Source organism: Trachypithecus francoisi, unplaced genomic scaffold (genome assembly GCF_009764315.1).
Source record: "Trachypithecus francoisi isolate TF-2019V2 unplaced genomic scaffold, Tfra_2.0 Lachesis_group6, whole genome shotgun sequence".
NCBI lineage: Eukaryota > Metazoa > Chordata > Mammalia > Primates > Cercopithecidae > Trachypithecus > Trachypithecus francoisi.
The window spans coordinates 58,356,233-58,380,404 of record NW_022681471.1 but is presented as its reverse complement, the minus strand read 5'-3'; the positions used below and the strand labels follow the sequence as shown (position 1 = coordinate 58,380,404).

The 24,172-nt window shown below is 35.8% G+C and overlaps 1 pseudogene; it reads right to left on the bottom strand.

The window, feature by feature from the left end:
* Positions 1–19,576: 19,576 nt before the first annotated feature.
* On the bottom strand, positions 19,577–21,635 carry LOC117077548 (annotated as a pseudogene).
* Between the last annotated feature and the right edge of the window lie 2,537 nt (positions 21,636–24,172).

Sequence of the window (24,172 nt, the reverse complement as noted above, 5' to 3'; positions counted from 1 at the left end):
CACACTGGACACACATGCATCTCATATTCATGGTGTCTGTTAGTCCTATACTGTGTGATGTGCTTTGTCCTTTCTTCATGACATCCCAATATTGGATGGGGTGTTGAAGAAGCAGTCATTATGTGACATACTCCCCCTCTTTTAGATTGTTCAGTCAACGGCCTGATTCTGGAACATTCCCCTCTATGGAAGCTAGGACCAAGCTGTCTCTTGGCTCCTGAGTCTTCTTTTCTTGTTAAAAGATAACTTTCTTCTGTTCTTAGTACACAGCTAATTTCTTTGTGTTGCTTAATGTGCACATCATATGGCACTTGACCAGTGCCTCCAGTATATATGCCCCCACATGGGAAAGAAACAAGGTAATTACATGCTGCATAAGAGGGGAGCATATGGTCTATTGTTCTGTGAAGTCTGTCAGCAGGAACCTACTGGCCATGGGAGACCAGCGCATAGTACAGACAATAATCTTGCTATGTGTTTTTTTCTATTCTGTGAGTAATGTGCTGTTCCAACTAGTGCCTTGTGTGTCGAGTCCTTTTTGGTGACTTTGAACCTGTAGAAGATGCAGTGGTCTGAGATCTGTGGCTTACTTCTGGTGGTTGGCATTGTCATCCTTGTTCTTTATGTGGTGAGAGTCCTCGCTTGGGATTGGTAGCTGGATCTTCCTGATGGACATATTTCTATTTATTGAAAAAACAATTCTGAAAGCAAATGATCTTAAATACCTTAGTTAATTCTGAAAAAGAAAAACTAAACCAGAATACTCATATTACTCAATTTTATGACTAATAATAAAGTTATAGTACAAAGAGTGTTGTATATTGAGAACAGATATAGACTCACACAAATATACTCAACTGACTTTTGGAAAGAATGCAGGAATAATTAAAGAAAATATTGTTTTTGAACAAATGGTACTGAAAGAATCAGACATCATTAAAGAAAAGATAAAATATAGAAAAAATTTAAAAAACCAAAGATACAGACTTTATGTCTTACCAAAAAAAATCAATACAAAATAGATAATATACCCAAGTGTTAAATGTAAAAGTATAAAATTTCTAGATGAAAATCTAGGAATAAATTTGCATGATTTTGAGATTGTTGGTAAAATTCTATATGCAAGACCAAATGCACAACCCATGAAAAGTTACTTTTATGAGTTGGACTTAATAAAATTAAAACCGTTTTTCTCTCTGACAGTCACTATTAAGAGGATGAAAAAAAAAGTCACAGACTTGAAGAAACTCTCTGGACATTGTATTTCTGAAAAAGAACTTATATCCAGGATATGCAAAGAATACTTAAAACTTATAAAAAGAAACACATTTTAGTGGGCAAAAGATCTTGACAGACACGTTATGAAAGAAGATATACAGATGGTAAGCAAGCACATGAAATTATAGTCAACTTACCAGTGACAGTGACTATATAGAGCAACAGAAACTCTCATTCACTGCCGAAGAGAATACACAATGGTACAGCTACTTTGGAAGACAAGTTACGTGTTTCTAATATAACTAGATAGGCTCAGAACACGAGCCAGCAATTACCCTCCTAGGCATTTATCCTATTTATTTGAAAACTTATGGTAACTCAAAACCACACATGTATATAAGAGCTGTTTTCATAAACACCCAAAATTGGAAGCAGTCAATATGTTCTTCAATATGTGAGTGTATAAACAATATGATTCATCTGTACAGTGGAATACTAGTTAGTGCTAAAGAGGAATAAACTATCAATTTATGCAACAACATGAATAAATATTTTTTACAACTTTATTGAGGTATAATTGATAATAAAATTTTTGCATTTAAGATACACAACTTGATGATTTAATATACGTATACATTGTGATATATTTTCTTTCTTTTCTTTATGTTGAGAACACCCACGATTTAGTCTCTTAGCAAATTTTAAGTATACAATGTAATATTGCCAACTGTAGTCACATTGATGTGCATCCAGAACTTAATTATTTTGCATAACTGAAACTGTTCCCCTTGAGCAACATCTCCAATTTACACCTCCTGCCAGACCTTGGGAACCACCATTCTACTCCCTGTTTCTAAGAGTTTAAGTATTTTATATCCCACATACAAGTGAGATCGGGCAGTATATATTCTGCATCTGGCTCATTTCACTTAGCATAATGTACTTCAGGCTCATTCATCTAACCACAAATGGCAGGATTTCATTCTTTTATAAGGCTGAGTAATATTCCATTACACACACACACACACACACACACACTCCACATTTTAAAAGTTCTGTTCATCCATTGATGGACATTTTTTTTTTCAGTATTTTTGCTATTGTGAATAATAATACTGCAATGAGCACATGAGTGATGATACCCATTTAAAGTCTTTATTTATTTCCTTTGTATATATACCCAGAAGTGGGTTTTATCTGGGTCTTATAGTAGTTATATTTTTAATTTTTGAGGATCTTCCATACTCTTTTCTATAATGGCTGTACCAATTTATGTTTCCAACAACAGTGTGAATGAGTTCCTTTTCTATATGCATGAATATTAAATACATACTGCTAAGTAATAAGGAAAAGAGTTTGGGGTATACAGAATGTCTTTTATTGTTTTACCAATAATTTTGTAAAAGTCAAACTGTTCTAAAACTTAAAATTAGGTGCAAAAATTATAGAAATAATTTTTGGCAAACAGAAAGAGTAACTCAGTTTCTTTTCTTTAAACATCAGCTTTTATTTAAGATAGATGGGTACGTATGCGTATTTGTTACATGGGTATACTGCATAATGCTGAAATTTGGGATATGGATCCTGTCATAGTAACCACAGTACCAAACAGATAGTTTTTCAACCCAAGCCATCCTCCTTTCCATCCCCCTCTTGTAGTCCACAGTGTCTGTTTTTTCCATGTTTATGTCCATGTGTGCTCAATGTTTGGCTCCTACTTATAAGTGAGAACATGCAGTATTGGTCGGTTCCTGCATTAATTTGCTTCCAATAATGACCCTCTGCGACATTCATGCTACTGCAAAGGACACAATTTCATTACCTTTTATGACTTTATAATATTATTCCACGGTGAATATGTACCATATTTTCTCTATCTAATCTATCATTGATGGGCACTTAAGTTAATTTCATGTATTTGCTATTGTGGTGATTAACAGATGAGAACATGTGTCTTTTTGGTAGAATTGTTTATTTTCTTTTGGGTATTTACACAGTAATGGGATTGCTGGATCAAATGATAACTCTCTTTTAACTTTGGGAAATCTCCAAACTGTTTTCTATGGTGGCTGAACTAATTGACATTTCTACCAACAGTGTATAAGTAAAGAAAATATTTTTTAGACAAGCAAATTCCTTAAGGAATTTGTTACCATCAGATCTGCCTTTCAAGAGGCCATTACAGGAGTGCTAAACATTGAAATGAAACACTGCTACTAGCCACCACAAAAACACACTTAAGTACATAGGCCATTAACACTATAAAGCAACTACATGTTCAATTATACATAGCAACCAGCTAATAACATGATAACAGGATCAAGTCTGTACATATCAATATTAACATTGAACATAAATGAGCTAAATACCTGAATTAAGAGTCACAAAGTAGCAAGATTAATGAAGAAGCAATGTCCAACTGCACACTGTCTTCAAGAGACCCATGTCACATGTAAGGACATACATAGACTCAAAGCCATGGGATGGAGAAAGATCTATCAAGCAAATGGAAAACAAAAAAAATAAGGGGATTGCTATTCTTATTTCACACAAAGCAGACTTCAAACCAACATGGATCAAAAAGAACAAAGAAGGGCATGACATAATGATAAAGAGTTAAATTCAACAAGAAATTTTAACTATTATATATATATATATATATACCACACACACCACATATATACACACACACATATACACTCAACACTGGAGATTCATAAAACAAGTTCATAGAGACATAGGAAGAGACAAATAAACACACAGTAAGTGTGGGAGACTTCAAAACCCCACTGACAGTATTGGACAGATCATCAGGACAGAATACTAACAAAGATACTCAGGACCTAAATTCGACACTTGACCAAATGGACATAACCGTTATCTACAGAACACTCCACCCAACAAAAACAGAATATACATTCTTCTCATCTGCACATGGAAGATATACTAAAATTGACCACAGACTTGGCTAGAAAGTAATTCTCAACACATTGAACATATCAAAATTATACCAACCACACTTACAGACCACAGCATAACAACAATAGAAATCAATACTGAGAACATTTCTCAAAACTACACAATTACAGGGAATGGAACAATCTGCTCTTGAATGACTTTTGGGAAAACAATGCAATAAAGGCAGAAATTAAGAAATTATTTAAAACTAATAAAATAAAGACACAACATACCAGAGTCTCTTGGACATAGATAAAGCAGTGTTCACAAGGAAGATTATAGTGCTAAAGACCCACATCAAAAAGTAAGACCTCAAATTAACAACCTAACAGCACACCTAGTGGAACCAGAAAAACACGAGCAAGTTAACTGTATATTTTTGTATTTTTAGTAGAGACAGGATTTCACCATGCTGGCCGGGCTGGTCTCAAACTCCTGACCTCAAGTGATTCACCCACCTCAACCTCCCAAAGTGCTGAGATCAGAGGCGGGAGCCACTTCACCCAGCCAGAACATAATTTTTGAAATGAAATAATCAAAATCGACCTGAAGTGAATGAAATGCAGATGAAAAAGCCATAAAGATCAATGAAACAAAAAATTGTCTCTCTTTGATAGAATAAATAAGACTGATAGATCTCCAGCTAGATTTATAAAGAAAAAGCGAAAGACAATCCAAATGAACACAATAAGAAATAACAAAATGGATATTAACATTAACCTCAAAGAAACACCAAAAAAACTCTCAGAGACTATTATGAACACCTCTATGCACAAAAAGTGGAAAACATAAAATAAACGGATAAATTCCTGGAAGTACAAAACCTCACAAGATCAAACTAGGAAGAAATTGAAACCCTGAACAGACTGATAGCACATTACAAAATAAAATTAGTAATGAAAAACCTACCCACCAGAAACAGTCCTGGACCGGATGGATTCACAACTGAATCTTATTAATATCAGTTGTATAAAGAAGAGCTGGTATTAATTCTACTGAAACTATTCCAAAAAATTGAGGAGGAAGGATTCCTGCTTTACTTATTCCATGAAGCCAGTATCATTTTGATATCATAACCTGGCAGAGACACAACAAGAAAAGAAATCTTCAGGCCAATGTCCCTAATAAACATAGATGCAAAAATTATATATCAAATGCTAGCAAACCAAATCCAACAGCCTATCAAAAACTAATACACCAGGATCAAGTAGGCCTTACTCCTATGATGCAAGGTTTATTGAACATGTGCAAATCAATAAATGTGATTTATCACATGCGCAGTACTAGAAACCAAAACCACATGATTATCTCAATAGATGCAGAAAAGGCTTTTGATAAAATTCAACATCTTTCCATGTAAAAACCCTCAACAATCTAGGCATTGGAAATACACACCTCAAAATATTGAGTCATCTATGACAAACTGACAGCCAATATCATACTGAATGGGTAAAAGCTGGAACCATTCCCCATTGAGAACCAGAACAAGAGAAGAATGCCCACTCTCACTGTTCCTTTTCAACATAGTACTAAAATTCCTACCCAGAACAATCAGGCCAGACAAGCAAATAAAAGGCATCCAAGCAGAAAGAGAGGAATTTGAACTATCTCTCTTTCCAGAGGATATGATTCTACACCTAAAAAACCCCACAGTCTCTGCTCAAAGGCCTTATGTCAGATAAACAACTTCAGTAAAGTTTCAGGATACAAAATCAATGTCCATAACTCAGTAGTATATCTATACACCAACAACTTCCAAGCTGAGAGCCAAATCAAGAACACAATCCCATTCATGATAGCCACAAAAAGAAAAAATATATATGTATCTAGGAATACAGCTAACCAGGGAAGTGAAAGATCTCAACAGCAAGAATTACAAAACACTGCTGAAAATAATCAGAGATGACACAAACAAATGGGAAAACATTCCATGCTGATAGATAGGAAGAAACAATACTGTTAAAATTGCCATATTACTCAAAAAATGAAAAGATTGCATGCTCTTTTTATCAAACTACCAAGGACATTTTTCACAGGATTAGAAAAATATTGAAATTTATTTAGAACCAAAACAGAGCCAGAATAGGCAAACCAATTATAAACAATAAGAACAAAGATGGAGGCCTCCCACTACCTGACGTCAAACTATATTTCAAGGCTACGGTAACTAAGACATGGTACTGGTACAAAAAGAGACATATAGACCAATGGAACAGGTTGGAAAACCAAAAAATAAAGCACATCTACAACCATCTCATCTTCAACAAAGCCAACAATAACAGGCTATGGGGAAAAGACTCCCTATTCAATATATGGTGCTGAGATAACTGGCTAGTCATATATAGAAGATTGAAACTGGATGCCTACCTTTCACTATATACAAAAGTCAACTCAAGGTGGATAAAACACTTAAATGTAAAACTTAAAACTATGAAAATCAAAGAAGAAAACCTAGGAAACATCATGCTGGAAATAGGACCTAGCAAAGTCTTCATGATGAAAGCTGTAAAACAATTGCAACAAAAACAAAAATAAAGTGGGACCTAATTAAAAGCTTTTGCAAAGCAGAAGAGACTATTAACAGTAAATGGGCAACCCACAGAATGGGAGAAAATATTTGCAAACTATGAATCAAATGAAAGTCTAATAACCAGAATCTATAAGGAACTTAAACAAACAAGCAAAAATCAAACAACCCCATTAAAAAATGGACAAAGTTTATGAACATACACTTCTCAAGATAAAGGATATGCGTGCTCAACAAACATATGGACACATGCTCAACATCACTAATCACTAGGAAAATGCAAATCTAAATCACAATGAGATAGCTTCTCACACCAGTCAGAATGGCTATTTTTTAAATGTCAAAACAACAGATGCTGGCAAAGTTACAGAGAAATGGAAATGCTTATACATTGCTGATGAGAGTGTAAATTAGTTCAGCCACTGTGGAAAGCAGTTGAAGATTTCTCAATACTTAAAATAGAAGTATTCTACAATAGTAGTTGTAGAATACAATCCCATTAATGGATATATACCCAAAGGAATATAATTGTTCTGTCATAAAGAGACATGGACTTGTATGTTCATTGCAGCACTATTCACAATAGTAAAGACAAGGAGTCAAACTAGATGCCCATCAATGGTTGACTGGATAAAGTAAATATGATATAAAATCTCCCATGGAATATATATATATAATCTCCCATGGAATACGACACAGCCACAAAAAGAATGAGCTTATGTCCTTTGCAGCAAGACAGATGGAGGTGGAGGCCATTAACAGAGGCAAATTAATGCAGAAACAGAAAACCAAATACCACATGTTCTCACTTATAGGGTCGGGGGCTAAATATTGAATATACATGGACGCAAAGAAGAGAACAATAGACACTGGGGCCTACTTGAGGGTGGAGTGTGGGAAGAGAATGAGTATTTAAACCCTATCATGTATTATGCTGATCTCTGGAGTGACAACACTATCTGTACGTCAAACCCCTGTGACGTGCAATTACCCATGTAACAAATTTGCACACATACCTCTTGAACCTAATAGGTGGAAAGAAAATAAATAAATAAATAAATAATAAATAATTTTTAAACTTAAAATAATGAATATAGTAGCTTTCAAATGTATCTAACCTTCTCCCAGAGACCACGGTTTTGCATTTTTTACCATCCTGAGTTGGCAGAGTTGCTACATATTTTATATTTTAGAGTTATTTAATGATTTATATTCTAAGGAGGAAGGTAAGATGATCCTTAGAATACCCTACCAACAGATAAAATTAACTGTTTTTGGAGGGGGCAAATATTGAGGATTTTATGTATAATTTTTGGAAAATCTTGATTATATTTCACCTTGGGAGATGGAATACAGTCTTGTGTCTACTTTACCCTTTGCAAAGACACAAGGATAAAATGCTCCAGGGAAATAGCCATTGCCAGAGTTATTTGGCTTTCTCAGGTTCGTTTTAGAAATGGGCTCATTCTCTCCAGACACTGTTAGAGAATTAAGTGATTACTTTTCCCTAAAGATAGAAGATTTTTTTCTTCACTTACCAGGCCTCTGGGCACAATAATGTCATATACTGTCATTTCTATTTAATATATAACATTGTATGGAGTACTTGTTCTGCATTGACTTGTCATTTTTTAATCCTTGTAGATTTTCCATACTAAATCTGCATGTTAGAAATAATTACCACATATATAAAACTTGCCTTTACATTTTAAAGATCTTAAACTAATTGATGTTATAAAATATATGATGGAGAAAAATTCACAACCCAAGTTTCCTTTAAATAAAAAATGAACACAGGACTTGTTTTTGTTTGCAATTAATATATTGCTGCAATTTCACTTCATATTGGATGTTAACAAAAATATCTGCAGTATTTACTACAGGAAAACATGAAAATAAAAAAAAATTATCCAGAGCTGCTCCACTTCTCTGACCATCTGCATTTTTATCTATATTTTCCTTGCATCATCTCATGTAGGCATGTTCTGTGAAGAATTACCTCATGTTCATTCTCTTGAGAAACCTTCATTTTCTATTCTGATACTTAATGGTTTGGATTGTGTTACTTTATCTAGGTGACACATTTGCATTTTTCACTGCAATTTCTTAAAGAGCAAGTGCTACTGCTGATGAGAAAATTAGGACCAAAATAACCCGAGAATGCTCTTTTGGAGACATTATACATATTCTATGTATGAATTATGTCTGTCTTGAATATCGGAAAATGTTATTTGTGTACTATTTTCCAAATTTTACAGACCTTCCTTTCAGGAACATTTCTTCTTCTACATCACATCTAAGACGAATGTATTTGTTTGAAAGAAGAACAAGCTTCTGTATTTAAGTGAAACAAGTTTACCTTACATCTCCAACATATTTATTTGTGTGTATTATACACATATGTGTGTGTGTATATATGTATATACACACACATATATATATACACACACACAAACATATATATATGCAGATTAATTACACTGGATCACTTTGGATTGCTTTTCATCATGAAAGAGGCAATGTTTTCTTCTTACCGGGCTAGATACTTAAACTGGATATAGATTTGCCTCCTCTGTGTGTATTATGCACATATGTGTGTGTGTATATATATACACATATATATACACACATATATATGCAGATTATTTACAATGGATCACTTTGGATTGCTTTTTATCATGAAAGAGGCAATGTTTTCTTCTTACCAGGCTGGATACTTAAACTGGATATAGATTTGCCTCCTCTGCTTGCAGTGCTTTGGTCATAACTGTCATCCACAGACCTTAACAATGTCTTGTTTACCATCATGTATTCTGCAGAGCATTGCTTCTGGTCAGGAAACTCACTTCACAGCAAATGAAGTGTGGCAATAGTTGCACATTTATGGAATTCACTATGTGTACCGTATTTCCCACTGCTATGGTCTGAATATTTGTCTCCCACTCCCTTAATTAATACATTGAAAACCTAACGATGAATGTGATGATATTTTGAGTTGTAGCCTTTGAAATTTTATTAAACCATGAAGTCAGAACCCTCGTGGATGGGATTAGTGTCTTCATAAATGAGGCCTGAGGGAGCTTGCACACCCCTTCTGTCATGTTAGGATACAGTTTGGAGATGCCAGCTTTGAAGAAGAGAGTGAGCCCTCACCAGATGCCAATCTGCTTTGACCTTGGATTTCCCAGTTTCCAGAGCTGTGAAAAATGAATTTCTGGTGCCTACAAGCTACCCAGTTTTTATAGTACTTTGTTATAGCAGCACCAATAGACAAAGACACTCACTATTTTGAAACAGCGAGCTTAATAAAACAGTGAAGTGGCCCTTTAAAGACTCAATTACAGCACAAGCTAGATGGTCATACCTTGCTGTGTTAGTCCATTCTCATGCGACCATGAAGGAATACCTGGGACTGGGCAATTTATGAAAAAAAAAACACAGTTCCACATGGCTGGGGAGGCCTCAGGAAACTTATAATCATGGCACAAGGCAACTCTTCACAGGGTGACAGAAGACAGAATGAAAGACAGGCTAGCAAAGGGGGAAGCTCTTTATAAAACCATTAGATCTTATGAGAACTTACTGAGTATCACGAAAATAGCATAGGGGAAACCATCCTCATAATTCAATTACTTCCCACTGGGTCCCTCCCATGACATGTGGGGATTATGGCAACTACAATTCAAGATGAGAATTCAGTAAGAACACAGCCAAACCATATCATTCTGCCCCTGGCCCTTCCCAAATCTCATGTCCTCACATTTCAAAAAAAACCATCATGCCTTTCCAACAGTCCCCCAAATTCTTAGTGCATTCCAACATAAACCCAAAAGACCAAGTCCAAAGTCTCATCTGAGACAAGGCGAGTGCCTTCCACCTATGAGCTTGTAAAATCAAAACCAAGTTATTTACTTCCTACATACATTGGGGATACAGTCATTTGGTAAATATAGCCTTTCCAAGTGAAAAGGACAAATAACCACCAGATCAGCTTGGGAACTCACTTTAATAGTAGACACTCTACAAGGTTGGAAATTCTGTTTGTGTTATAATTCAGCCACCTGCAGGATGACATTTTTGGTCTGATTTTCAGCAATCTAAGCTCTGTGGCTACAGGAGATAAGGGTTCATTTCAAGGCAGACATAGAAATTTTCAGGCCATTTATGCTATACTTGAGCCAAGAATTCAAATGCCTGAGCTTATCCTGTTTTTTACTGACTTTGTTCAGCACAATTAAGGGCAACCAGTGAATCCCATTCTACTCATTAGTTACACAAAAATGTTATAAAATATCAAATACATAGTGACCCAGAACATTGCTTCTTAAAACTATTTAATTAGGAGTATCAAATAATGATATTTTTCTTGTCTCTATTGCCACATCATGCTTTGGACTCCTCATGTTGTCTTTACTACTGGCAATTGTCATTAATGTCTTTAAATATAGTCAGATTAGAGAACAAATGACAGAAATCTCAAAACCAGTTTATAATCTCATCCACACAATGTTGTTCTCTTAGGATGACTCGCAGTACCAAAATTTGTATTAGTCATTGTTCTCCAGAGAAACTGAACTAATAGGATGAATAGATAGATGGATCAGTCTATAAAGATCTTTCTGTCTTTTGAGAGATTAACTTATTTTAAGGAATTAACTCACATGATTGTGTGAACTGGAAAGTCCCCAAGGCAAGCTAGCAGACTAGAAATTTTGGAAAGAGTTGGTTCTGCAATCTTGAGTTCAAAGGCAGTCTGGAGACAGAATTCTTTTCTCCTCGGGTGACCCTAGTCTTTTCTCTTAGGTGTTATAAATAATTGGACGTGTACTATGTGCATTGTGGGGGCATGGTTTGCTTTATTCGAAGTCTAGTGATTTAAATGTTAGCCACATATAAAAAATACCTTCACCACAAAATCTGAACTAATGTTTGAGGAAAAAAACCAAAACTGGGCACCAGAGGCTAGCCAGGTTGACACATAAAATCAACCATCATGGGCTATATCTAGTTTGAGGCAATTATGAAAAATACTGCTATGAATATGTATTCAAACTTTTGTACAAATATGACATGTTTTTATTTTCCTGTATATATACCTAGGGTTGGAAAGGCTGGGTTATATGCTAAAAGTATGTTTAACATTTTCAGGAACTGACAAATTATTTCTCAAAATAGCTATACTGTTAAAATCTCACTGCAAATGTAAGAAAGGTTTAATTCCTTTATATTATCTCTTATGTGTGTGTGAAGTTGTAACTCGTAGTTTAGATTTGCATTTCTCCAATGAGTAATTATAGATATTGAACATCTTTTCATGTGTGATTGGGTATTTGAATATCTTATTTGGGTAAATATCCATTCAAATTGTTACTCAAAACTGACTTGTCTTTTTGTTACTTTTTATTCCTGAGTTGTTTTAGTCCTGACTTGCTTTTATATTCTGGATTTATGCCTTTTATTACATATACAATTTGCGAGTATTTTTTTCCTGAGCTATAAGTTATTTCACTTTTTTGATGGTGTCCTTTGAAGCACAAAAGTTTTAAATTTTGGTGTAATACGACTTATCTATATTTTCTCTTGTTGCTTGTGCTTTTAATGATGTATCTAAGAAACGATAGCCTAAGTCACGGTCACAAAGATTCACATCTATTTTTTTTCTAAGAATTTTATAATTTTAACTTCTTTGTTTCATTTGTAATCCATTTTGAGTTAATGTTTATGTATGATGTGAAGAAACAATTCAACTTTATTATTTTGCATGTAGATATCCAGTTGATTTAACACCAATTTTGGAAAATACTGCTGTTTTCTGGTTGGATTTAATTGGCACAAATGTTGAAAATCAATTGTCTATAAATACAAGATATTATGATTTCTATTGTTATGGTTCCCTGTGAATTTGATTTTCAGTTCTCCATCTTGAGAGTGTCCATAGGTTCTAACCATGCCCTGATGAGAATTCAAGGGATTTGGTCGTGGATGTAAAGAGTATGTCTTTTGTGGGATATTTCTTTACAGTGGTAGATAAACTAATGCTTAAGTATTTGATCCATGACTAGAAGTTGCTCTCATGGAAATCTTGTTTATACTGGCCAAACACCCTCTGCCTCTCATTTGTACTATGTCCAGTTTATTCTTGTCAAGATAGCCACTCTCTAAGAGAGAGCCTTGACTAGAAAGAAGGTTAGGTTCAAGTTGTGTCAGGTGAGATACAATGAAGAAATGAAGCCAAATTGCATAAAACAAAAGAAATTTATTACTTCTAGGCTCCAGAGAGACTAGGAGTGCTAATAGGATGCCAGCAAGAAGTCCAGAGGCTCCAGGGAGTTCAACCAGCAAGGAGGGAGCAAGAGAAACAGAACCTGTGGGACTATGACTTTATAAAATCCATGGGTATTATTTCTTAGGCTTTCCCACAGGAATTGTGGACTGGCTAGTTTAAAGAAAACTCACTCGTAAAAGGATAACTTATTTACAGAACTCTGGTATTGACCACTGGGTTTTATCATAGTCAGCAACTGTGCAGTGTGTTAAGTTGCAGGTCAGTAAGATGAGGAACAAGTGGGATACAACCACATGGGAAAGGAAGTTTCAACTAGGCCAGAAGTGATGGGATTTGACTGAGTTACACACAATTTGTGTCAGGCCTAAAAATTGATCCTGAGGCAGCAACTTTATTAAATAAATTCATCACACAAATGTATATTTCTGGTATCTCAGTTCTGTTCTGTTGATCTATATGCCTTTGCCTGTATCAAAATGCCTGGAGTACTAACATATTTTGAATCAGGATGTGTGAGTTTTCTAAACTTGTCCTTGTTTTTAAAGATTGCTTTTACTGTTTTGGGGCCCATGTATTTCCATATGAGTTTTAGGATCAGCTTTTTTATCTCTGAAAAAAAAAAGAAAAAAATAAACAGCTCAGTTTTCAGTACGGATTTGACAAAATCTGTAGATCAATTTAGGGAATAATCTTATTTTAACAATATTAAGTCTTTTGTTTCAAGAACGTGGGATGTCTCTTAAATTATTTAGATCTTATTTCACTTTTTACAGTAATTTTTACACTTCAGAGAACAATTCTTGCACTTCTCTTTCCAAATTTATCTCTAAATATTTTACATTTTTGAAATTATTTAATATAGAATGGTTTTCTTAATTTAATTTCAAGTCATTTATTGCTAATATGTAGAAATCCAATTTATTATTGGGTATTCACCTTCTTTTATATGTGATTATCTGAATTATTAGTTCCAACAAATCTTTTGTACATTACTTAAACTTTTATATTTACTTAAAAGTAATTTTCAACTAATGATGTTTTATTTTCCTCTTAAATCTTAGTGTTTTTTATTCTTTTATGTTAAATCGCCCTGGCTAAAACTTTCAGTTAAATTTTGCCAAAAAATGGTGAGAACAGGTTCTTATCTGGTTCCAGTTCATATGCAGAAAGCATATTTTTTTTTTTTTTTTTTTTTACCATTTAATATGATGTCATGTTTTTAGTTTTTATGGATGGCCTTTATAAAGTTGAGGAAATCATCTTCTATTTCTAGTCAGCTAAATTTTTTTTTATTATGATAAGGTGAGAGATTTTACCAAACGTCTTTTCTGTGTTTGATAATGTAACCAAGTGGATTTTGTACTTTAATATATTAATAAGGTATATTACACTTACTGATTTTTGTCTATTGGGCCAACCTTGCATTTCTAAGACAAATCTCACTATTCAATGCTATATTATGCTTTTTAGATGCTGTCAGATTAGATATGCAAGTATTTTGTTGAGGATCCTTGCACCTAGATTTTGATTTTTTTGAAGACTTCTTATTTGACCCATGTGTTATTTAGAAGTGTGTTGTTTAATATTTGGAGATTTTCCAGCTGTCTTTTCTGTTATTGATTTTCTAACTTAATTATATTGTAGCATAGATATTATTTTTGTAATTTCTATTCTTTTAAAAATATTAAGGTATTTTTATGGTGCAAGATATTGTCTATATTGATGAATGTCCCATGTGAGTTTGAGAAGAATGTGTGTTCTATGCTGTTGAAGTATTCTATGCATCTCAATTAGATCAAATCGAGTGAATGTGTTTGTTCATTTCAACCACATTCTTATTGATTTTCTGCTTCCTGGACTTATCAATTACTGAGAGATGAGTACTGAAATCTCCAACTATAATAGCGAGTTTGTTTCTCTTTGTAGTTCTATTAGGTTTTGCCTCACATATTTTGATGCTCTGTTGTTAAGTAAATACATATTAATAGTTGCTGTGTCTTCTTGGAGAAATGACCTCTTTGTCATTATGTATGACTCTGTTATTATCCCTTATACATTTTCTTGTTCTTTTTTTTTTTTTTTTTTTTTTTTTGAGACAGAGTCTGGGTCTGTCGCCCAGGCTGGAGTGCAGTGGCCAGATCTCAGCTCACTGCAAGCTCCGCCTCCCGGGTTTACGCCATTCTCTCGCCTCAGCCTCCCGAGTAGCTGGGACTACAGGCGCCCGCCATCTCGCCCGGCTAATTTTGTATTTTTTAGTAGAGACGGGGTTTCACCGTGTTAGCCAGGATGGTCTCGATCTCCTGACCTCGTGATCCGCCCGTCTCGGCCTCCCAAAGTGCTGGGATTACAGGCTTGAGCCACCGCACCCGGCCCATTTTCTTGTTCTAAACTACGTTTTATCTGGAATTAATGTAGCTACTCCAGCTTATTGCTACCATGATATAACTCTTGCTACCTCAGAGCTCTCAATATTTGTGTCTTTATATTTGATACAGTTTGGCGGTGTCCCCACTAAACCTCATCTTAAATTGTAGCTCCAATAATTCCCACATATTGTGGGAGGGACCTAGTGGGAGATAACTGAATCGTGGGGACAGTTTGCCCCATACTATTCTGGTAATGAATAACTCTCACTAGATCTGATGGTCTTATAAGGGGTTTTCCTTTTCACTTGGTTCTCCTTCTCTCTTGTGAGCCACCATGTAAGATGCGCCTTTTTCTTTTTGCCATGATTATGAGGCCTCTCCAACCATGTGCAATTGTGGGTCCATTAAACTCATTTAAAAAAATAAAGTACCAAGTTTTAAAAACCTCATTTTTTAAAAAATAAAGTACCACAGGTTCTGTTTCTCTTGCTCCCTCCTTGCTGGTTGAACTCCCTGGAGCCTCTGGACTTCTTGCTGGCATCCTATTAGCACTCCTAGTCTCTCTGGAGCCTAGAAGTAATAAATTTCTTTTGTTTTATGCAGTTTGGCTTCATTTCTTCATTGTATCTCACCTGACACAAATACTTGAACCTAACCTTCTTTCTAGTCAAGGCTCTCTCTTAGAGAGTGGCTATCTTGACAAGAATAAACTGGACATAGTACAAATGAGAGGCAGAGGGTGTTGGCCAGTATAAACAAGATTTCTGTGAGAGCAACATCTAGTCATGGATCAAATACTTAAGCATTAGTTTATCTACCACTGTAAAGAAATATCCCACAAAAGGCATGCTCTCTACATCCACGACCAAATCCCTTGAATTCTCATGTCTTTATCAGTAGCATGAAAACTGACTAATACAATATTTAAAGTGGATTTCTTGTTAAAACAATAGCTGTGTGTGTTTTTTTTTAAATCCATCCTGACAGTCTCTGTCTTCTTACTGGTACATTTAGATCATTCCCATTTAAAGTGATTATTGATATAGTTAGATTAATATCTGTCATATGTATAACTGTTTTCTGTTTGAGGTCCATCTTCTTTTGTTTTCTACTTTTTTTCTTCCCAGTCATTAACCAAAAGCAATATGAAATTTCATTTATTACCTCTCTTATCATGTTAATTAAACTTATTTTCAACACATTTTTGTGCCTTATGTAGAGTTTGCAATATATATTTATAACTTCTAATATCCACTTTCAAAGAATACTGTCACCATGGAGATTAGGATTTCAGTGCATGAATGGGGGGGCATAAACCTTTTGTTTATTGCAGTGATTGATGTATTTTTTCTTTTATTCTGTTTCAATACAGATAAATGTTTGTAAATATTGTTAATTTTCAAAAAAATCACACTTTTGGTTTGTTAAGGTGGAGACTAAGGTTTTTATTTCAGATTTTTTCTATAATAGTTCTTCATAGCTATAAATTATGCTCTTAGCACTGATTTAGCTGAATTCCATTACTTTGATATGGTGTGTTTCTGCTTTAATTCAGTGTAAAATTTTTCTAATATTCCCTGTGAGTTTTCCTTTGACCCGTTGATTATTCAGAAATGTGTTGTTAATTTTCAAACGTTTGTAGGTTGCCCAAATGTTGATCCCTAATTATACTGTTGTGAGAAAAAATACATTTTATAATTCAAATTTTTAAAATTCCACAAGACTTTTTTTTTTTTTTTTTTTTTGAGATAGAGTCTTGCTCTTGTCACCCAGGCTGGAGTGCAGTGGTGCAATCTCAGCTCACTGCAACCTCCACCTCCTGGGTTCAAGCAATTCTCTTCCTCAGCCTCCCGAGTAACTGAGATTACAGTCACCCGCCACCACACCTGGGTAATTTTTGTATTTTTAGTAGAGACAGGGTTTCATCATCTTGGCCAGGCTGGTCTTGAACTCCTGACCTTGTGGTCCACCCACCTTGTCCTCCCAAAGTGCTGGGATTACAGGAGTGAGCCACCGTGCCTGGCCCACATGACTTTTTAAGGCCAAATATATTGCCCATCCTGGAGAATATTCCACATGTGCTTAAGAAAAATATGCTGTGCTGTTCCTGGGTTAAGTGTTCTAGATGATAATTATCTCTAGTTACTTTATTATATTGTTCAAGTTTCCCATATCCCTGCCGATAAATCAGTTAGGCAAGTAATTATCAAGGGAAAAATAATTCCTCTGCATAGACAGAACATGATCTTTAAAGGAGAAAGCATCACATCTGTTTGTTTATATATTGTCTATGGCTGCTTTTGTGCTACAATGGCAGAGTTGAGTAGCTATGACAGAGAATATATGGCGTGCAAAAAGTAAAATATTTACCATCTGTCCCTTTGCAGAAAAAGCTGCTGGTCCCTAATCTAAATTATTTTTTAGGTATGAAATTGCTGGGTAGAAAGGTACAAATCTTAAACTTTAGAAATATAGTCAAAACACTCTGTAATGTGGTTGTGCAAAATAATACTCTTTCATCTACGTGTATGATTTCCTGTAGCTTCATATGTTTTTGCCAACACTTGGCAATGTCAGACAAAGATTTTGCTAGTCTGTTGACCAATATTGGTATGTCTTCATAATTATAATTTGCATTTCTCAGATTACCAGTGGGCATGCAAGTCTTCTTCCAGTTCTCAAGGGGGATGTTTCCAGCTTTTTACCATTCAGTATAATTTTGGCTGTGGGTTTGTCATAGACAGCTCTTATTATTTTGAAAGATGTTTCTTCAGTGCGTAGTCTGTTGCTGATTTTTATTATGAATAAATGTTTATCCAAAATTTTTCATTTTTACCGTGATTTATTGTGTTTCTTAAAGTAAAACAAGAAAAACAAATTCTAAAATTATAACTTTAAATTAAGTGGTTAAAATTTCAGATGGCAGAGCCAATAACTGGTAACAGCTTCTTTAAGTTCATATTAATAGTCCAATTGAGAACACTAAAAACACTACCTGGCAATAGTTTGAAAGAATCAGAAGGGTTCAGTGAAGGGAAAAAAATATCCAAACATGAAAAATACCTGCAAAACACATGATTTTCTTTTTCATTTTATGATCTAAACTTGTAAAATTTTTATAAATACATAATCATTCTACACAATGCAGATCTTCTAGAGCATTTCTAAAGGATATTACAGTTTTTGGTCTTAAGGAATAAAGACTAAGATGGAAAAGGAGATGAAAACAGTGAAATCTGAGGAAGCAATACACTCTCTACACACAAGCAAACTGTAGTTCATTCAGTCAAGTTAGCAATTACAGTTCAGTACATAATTTTCTTTTTTTTCTTTTTTCTTTTTCTTTTATTTTTTTAAATTATACTCATGATTTTCAAGACAACTAAGAAATCAGGACCACAGGTATTTCCCCTTCCTAAAGTTAACAATTCTTTTAAAAGCTCTGATGTATCCATAAAGAAGTGTTGATTTTTGTGGGGTTTTTTCCCAAAAGGAAACAAACGTTTTCAGCCCTAAATTTGCATACACAAGTTAAGTTAAACTATAAGGTAGTTTTAGACTACCCAGTGAAATAGAATTGTTGGTACCATTTGAGGCAGGTGCTACCCCCCTTAGTCAGTTCAAAACATGAGTCAGTAAAAGAAATACACATTGGTGTGCCTCAAACAACTATAAAACATGTCGTTATTCTTCAAATATCATGTTTAATTAACTCCTAAGGTAACAGACTTCTAGAATGTTGTGTCTTAATGGTGTACCTGAATCAATACTAGCAACAGAATGCAAAATTCAGAACTGCTATAAAAGTAAAATCATCATTAAAAAAAAACTCAATCCTTATGTAAAAAGTGGGAGAACTGAGTGTGAAATACTAACACCAAATGTCTGAAGGCAGAATTTTTGTTTGTGGAAGACAGAGTGAAGAGATAGATGCACCTAATCAAGACCAAATGGAACACAGTGAAGAGTATGAACAATGTTTAAAAAGGTAAAGGAAAAAGAAGAAGGAAAATGGAAAAGAGACAGTCACCAAAAGAATTACTAGACAGATCAAAAATGAGAGAAAATGAGGCATGTGCTTATGGCTCTTTTTTTGTCTGTCCTTTGTGTTCCTAAATAACTTAAAATGTACGTGGCATGTAGGCCACACTAGCAAGCAAGAATGAGCCTTGTCATGGATAGAGATGAAAGATCTGAGGCAAATGAATTGTTCTATTTTTTGTTTTTGCTTTTAATTCATACCTGAAAGCCTTGAATCCTTGCTAAATATTCCAGTTGTTTTGAAGGTTGTACTGGAGAACAAGGGGGAGTAGGAGAACTTCCTTTTAAACCTGTGGATTCAGCTGTAGAAGATTTTCCATTCAGAAGGAGTTCCTTGGCAATTGTAGCTGAACTATTCGATGTGGGAGATATACTGAAAAAAGAACTTGAAGGTTGGTTCAAATAGCCTAGAATAGTGCCAGAGATTACTTTGTGGCGGCTGACTTCCATCTTTTGATAAACATCAGGAGACAGATGAAGAATTCTTTTTGGAGTATTATTTGTTGGTTCAGGAAACCCAGGCTTTGGATCGCTCCATCCTTTGTTTTCCCCTGTTTTCTCAAGTTGATCTGGAAGATTAGTGGATGCTTTATAACCAAGTTGTAATAGCATTGGTTCTGCAGCTTTTTAAATTTTATTTTATTTATTTATTTGTTTTGCTTATCTTTTTATTAGGTCCTGTTCCTGTAGCAGTTTCAGTGCCTATCTTCACATACATCACAAATTCTTGACATCAAGGCATTTCTCTCTCTTTTTTTTTTTTTTTTTTTGAGACAGTCTCGCTCTGTCGCCCAGGTTGGAGTGCAGTGGCCGGATCTCAGCTCACTGCAAGCTCCGCCTCCTGGGTTTACGCCATTCTCCTGCCTCAGCCTCCCGAGTAGCTGGGGCTACAGGCGCCCGCCACCTCGCCCGGCTAGTTTTTTGTATTTTTTAGTAGAGACGAGGTTTCACCGTGTTAGCCAGGAGGGTCTCGATCTCCTGACCTCGTTATCCGCCCGTCTCGGCCTCCCAAAGTGCTGGGATTACAGGCTTGAGCCACCGCGCCCAGCCGGCATTTCTCTTTCTGAAAGCAAAACATAATCTTGCTCCTTTTCCTTTTTGGCCTGTTGAATTTGCACCAGGCAGCTAATAGGGTTCATCCTTGGCCATATTCTGGTCGGCCTTTACTATTGTTTTAGGGCGTTTTTTAAAAAATAGTTTTGGCTTTTCCACCACAGGAAGAGGTGGAAGTTTTTTAAGCTCCTGTAATATGGTGGTTGCAGCATGCTTCTTGGAGAGTGTTTTGCTATTTCCCTCTCCTTCTGTAGAGAACTTTCCTACTGACAATCGAGTAGCAAAGCTTTTCATATGTGGTGGTCCACTTTCTTTAATAACCTCAAAACTAACAGGCATATTCACTTCAGAGCAATTTCAAACACGAGCTGATCCCAGACTTATCTGCATCTTTGTAATCATCCATATCCTTTCCTGATCCACCATTCTGAGGCAATCTTTCTGGAATAGGTTCAATCTGTAGTGCTTGGAGGGCTTTCATTGCAGCATTGTGTCTAGCAGCTTGTCGAGTGTTTCCTTCCCCCCAGAATCCATTATTTCTTACAGTGAGCTGAACATAAAAGATCTTAGGCATTGAGCAACGATACCTCTGATGGTACATGCCCCGAAAGTTGTAATTAGCTCTATAACTTGGGAATGGCTTTGGATTTAATGGCCTGTAGATGGCAGGTTCTGCCCCTTTTCACAGCAAGCCCATTCGGTTCCACAGTGAGTGTTATACTGCCTGGGTTATTGTTAACATTACTTTTGGGTGGCTTCTAAACCGGTTTGGGAAGCATAGATTCAGCCAAAGCTTTATTAGCAACAGGCTGTTGAGCCTTCTTTATACTGCTGCCTTCAGATTCCCATGTCCGCTCACCAAGACTCAGTTGCACTGACAACATCTTTGAATGAATCAGAAGTTTATACTGGTGTTGGACTCTATTGAAACGGGCTAACTCATTTACCAGACACATTGCAGTTTTCTCTTTTGGGTTGGCCAATTTTATCTTGGAGAGAAGCTGATTTATTTGAAGCATGTTAAGACAATATTGACCAAACTGCTGTATCCCTTACGGCTCCAAAAACTTCTGAGCCTTGGTCGAATTACTTTGTGTATCCTTGAGTTCTTCTTTTTCTGTCTTCTCCTTCTCCTTCTCCTTCTCCTTTTCTTCTTCTTTTTTCTCTTCAGTCTTTAAAACTTTGGGAGGCCGAGGCGGGCGGATAACGAGGTCAGGAGATCGAGACCATCCTGGCTAACACGGTGAAACCCCGTCTCTACTAAAAAAATACAAAACCTAGCCGGGCGAGGTGGCGGGCGCCTGTAGTCCCAGCTACTCGGGAGGCTGAGGCAGGAGAATGGCGTAAACCCGGGAGGCGGAGCTTGCAGTGAGCTGAGATCCGGCCACTGCACTCCAGCCTGGGCGACAGAGCGAGACTCCGTCTCGAAAAGAAAAAAAAAAAAAAAGAAAAAAAAGGTAAGCTAAAATCATCCTTGTGGTAGGCAGCCTTTCCACTCTGCCTCCCGCGGGCCTGCGACCTAGCGCTGCCATTGTTTGCTACGCTGCTCCTGTAGTTTGGCCTGTAGTTTGTTTTGTTTGCTGTGTTTTTGCCAGGTTTTAGTTTCAGGGTGATACTGGCTTCACAGAATAAGTTAGGGATATATCCCTTATCCTCATCTTTTTAGAAGAGTTTCAATAGAATTGGTGTCAGCTCTTCTTTGTACATCTGGTAGAAATCAGCAGTGAATCTTTCTACTGTGAGGCTTTTTCTGGTTGGTAGTTTTTTTTGTTTGTTTGTTTTGTTTATTTTTATTTTTTCTGTTTCAATCTCAGAACTTCATATTAGTCTGTTCAGGGTTTCAATTTCTTCCTGATTCAATGTTAAGGTGTTGTGTATTTTGAGGAAGTTATCAATTTTCCCTGGATTTTCTCCTAGTTTTTGTGCATACAAGTGTCCATGATAGTCCCTGAGATTCTTTTGTATCTCTGTGGGATCCTTTGTAATATCACCTGTCTCATTTCTCATTTCTGATTGTGCTATTTGGATCCTCTCTCACTTTTTCTTTGTTGATCTGGCTAGTGGCGTATTGATCTTGTTTATCTTTTCAAAAAACCAACTTTTGTTTTGTTTATTATTTTGTATATTGGGGTCTCAGTTTGGTCAGTTTGCTAGCAGGGGCGAATATGTGACTTACCCTTGGCAAATTCATGTGGGTCTACAGCAACCTCAATTCTTGCCTCCTCAGAAGAAAAAATTTGACTGAGGGGTACAAGGCAGAAAAAGAGACTGAGGCAAGTTTCAGAGTACGGCAGAAGTTTATTAAAAAACTTTAGAGTAGGAAATAAAGGAAGTACACTTGGAAGAGACCCAAGTGGGCACCTTGGAGGTCAAGTGCCCTGTTTCACCTTGAACATTGGATTTTATGTGCTGACCTACTTCTGGCATCTTACACCCCTTTCCTTTCATTCTTCCCTTAGGGTGACCTACCTGCATGTGTGGTGCCCTGGTTGCACTTAGGAAGTGAGTATGTGCAATGCATTTACTGGAATTGTATGCATGCTAACCTGAGGCTTTCTTCCCTTTTGCAGTATTATGCCCCTGGAAGGTCGTACTGCACCATTTTGTCTCTTAATGCACATATTGAGCCCATTCACCCATTTCCTGAGATCTTATTGGAAGCTATCAATTACCGATTTCAAGTGTTTTTGTCTATTGGGAAACTGCCTCTTCCTGGTGTTGGCTGCAATCAATTGCCATTTTAGAGAGGCAATGTGACAACTGCCAAACCATCATCTGATGGTCGCCTGACCTTCCTGCTGGTTGGGGGAGAGCCTTCTCCTGTGCTGCTGATGCCTGACTAGCTACCTACTGTAACAAGTTCAGCTCACATTTTAGATATATCACTTCTTCTTCCAGCTTTGGGGTTAGTTTGTTCTTATTTTTCTAGTTCCTCCAAGTGTGAACTTTGATCATTAGTTTGAGATTTTTCTTAACTTTTTGAGGTAGGTATTTAGTGCTATAAACTTTCTTCTTAACACTGCTTTTGCTGCTTTATAGAGATTTTTATATGTTGTGTCTCTGTTATTATTTATTTTAAAGATTATTTAATTTCTTCCTTACTTTCACTGTTTACCCAAATGTCATTCAGGAACAAGTTGTTTAATTACCATGTAATTGTGTGTTTTTAAGAGATATTCTTGGTATTAATTTCTGTTTTTATTCCAGTATGGTCTGAGATTATGGTTGGTATTATTTCTATTTTTTTGAATTAATTGAAACTTAGTTTATGACCAAGCATATGGTTGATCTTGGAGTATGTTTCATGTGCAGATGAGAAGAATGTATATCCTCTTGTTGATGGACAGAATATTCTGTAGATGTCTATTAGGTCCAACTGGTCAAGTGTTGGGTTTAAGTACAAAATTTCTTCTTAGTTTTCTGCCTAGAAAATCTGTCTACTGCTGTCAGTGAGGGGTTGACATTCCCCACTTGTTATTGTGTGTTTGTCTAAGTGTTTTCATAGGTCTAGAAGTACTTGTCTTATGAATCTGGGTGCTCAAATGTTACGTGCTTATATATTTAGGATAGTTAAGCCTTTTTGTTTATTAAAACCCCATATAATTATATAATGATGTTCTTTTGTCTTTTGTTACTGCTGTTAGTTTAAAGTCTGTTTTATCTGATATAAGAGTAGTGACCCCTGCCCTTTTAAGTGTTCTATTCACACGGTAGATCTTTCTC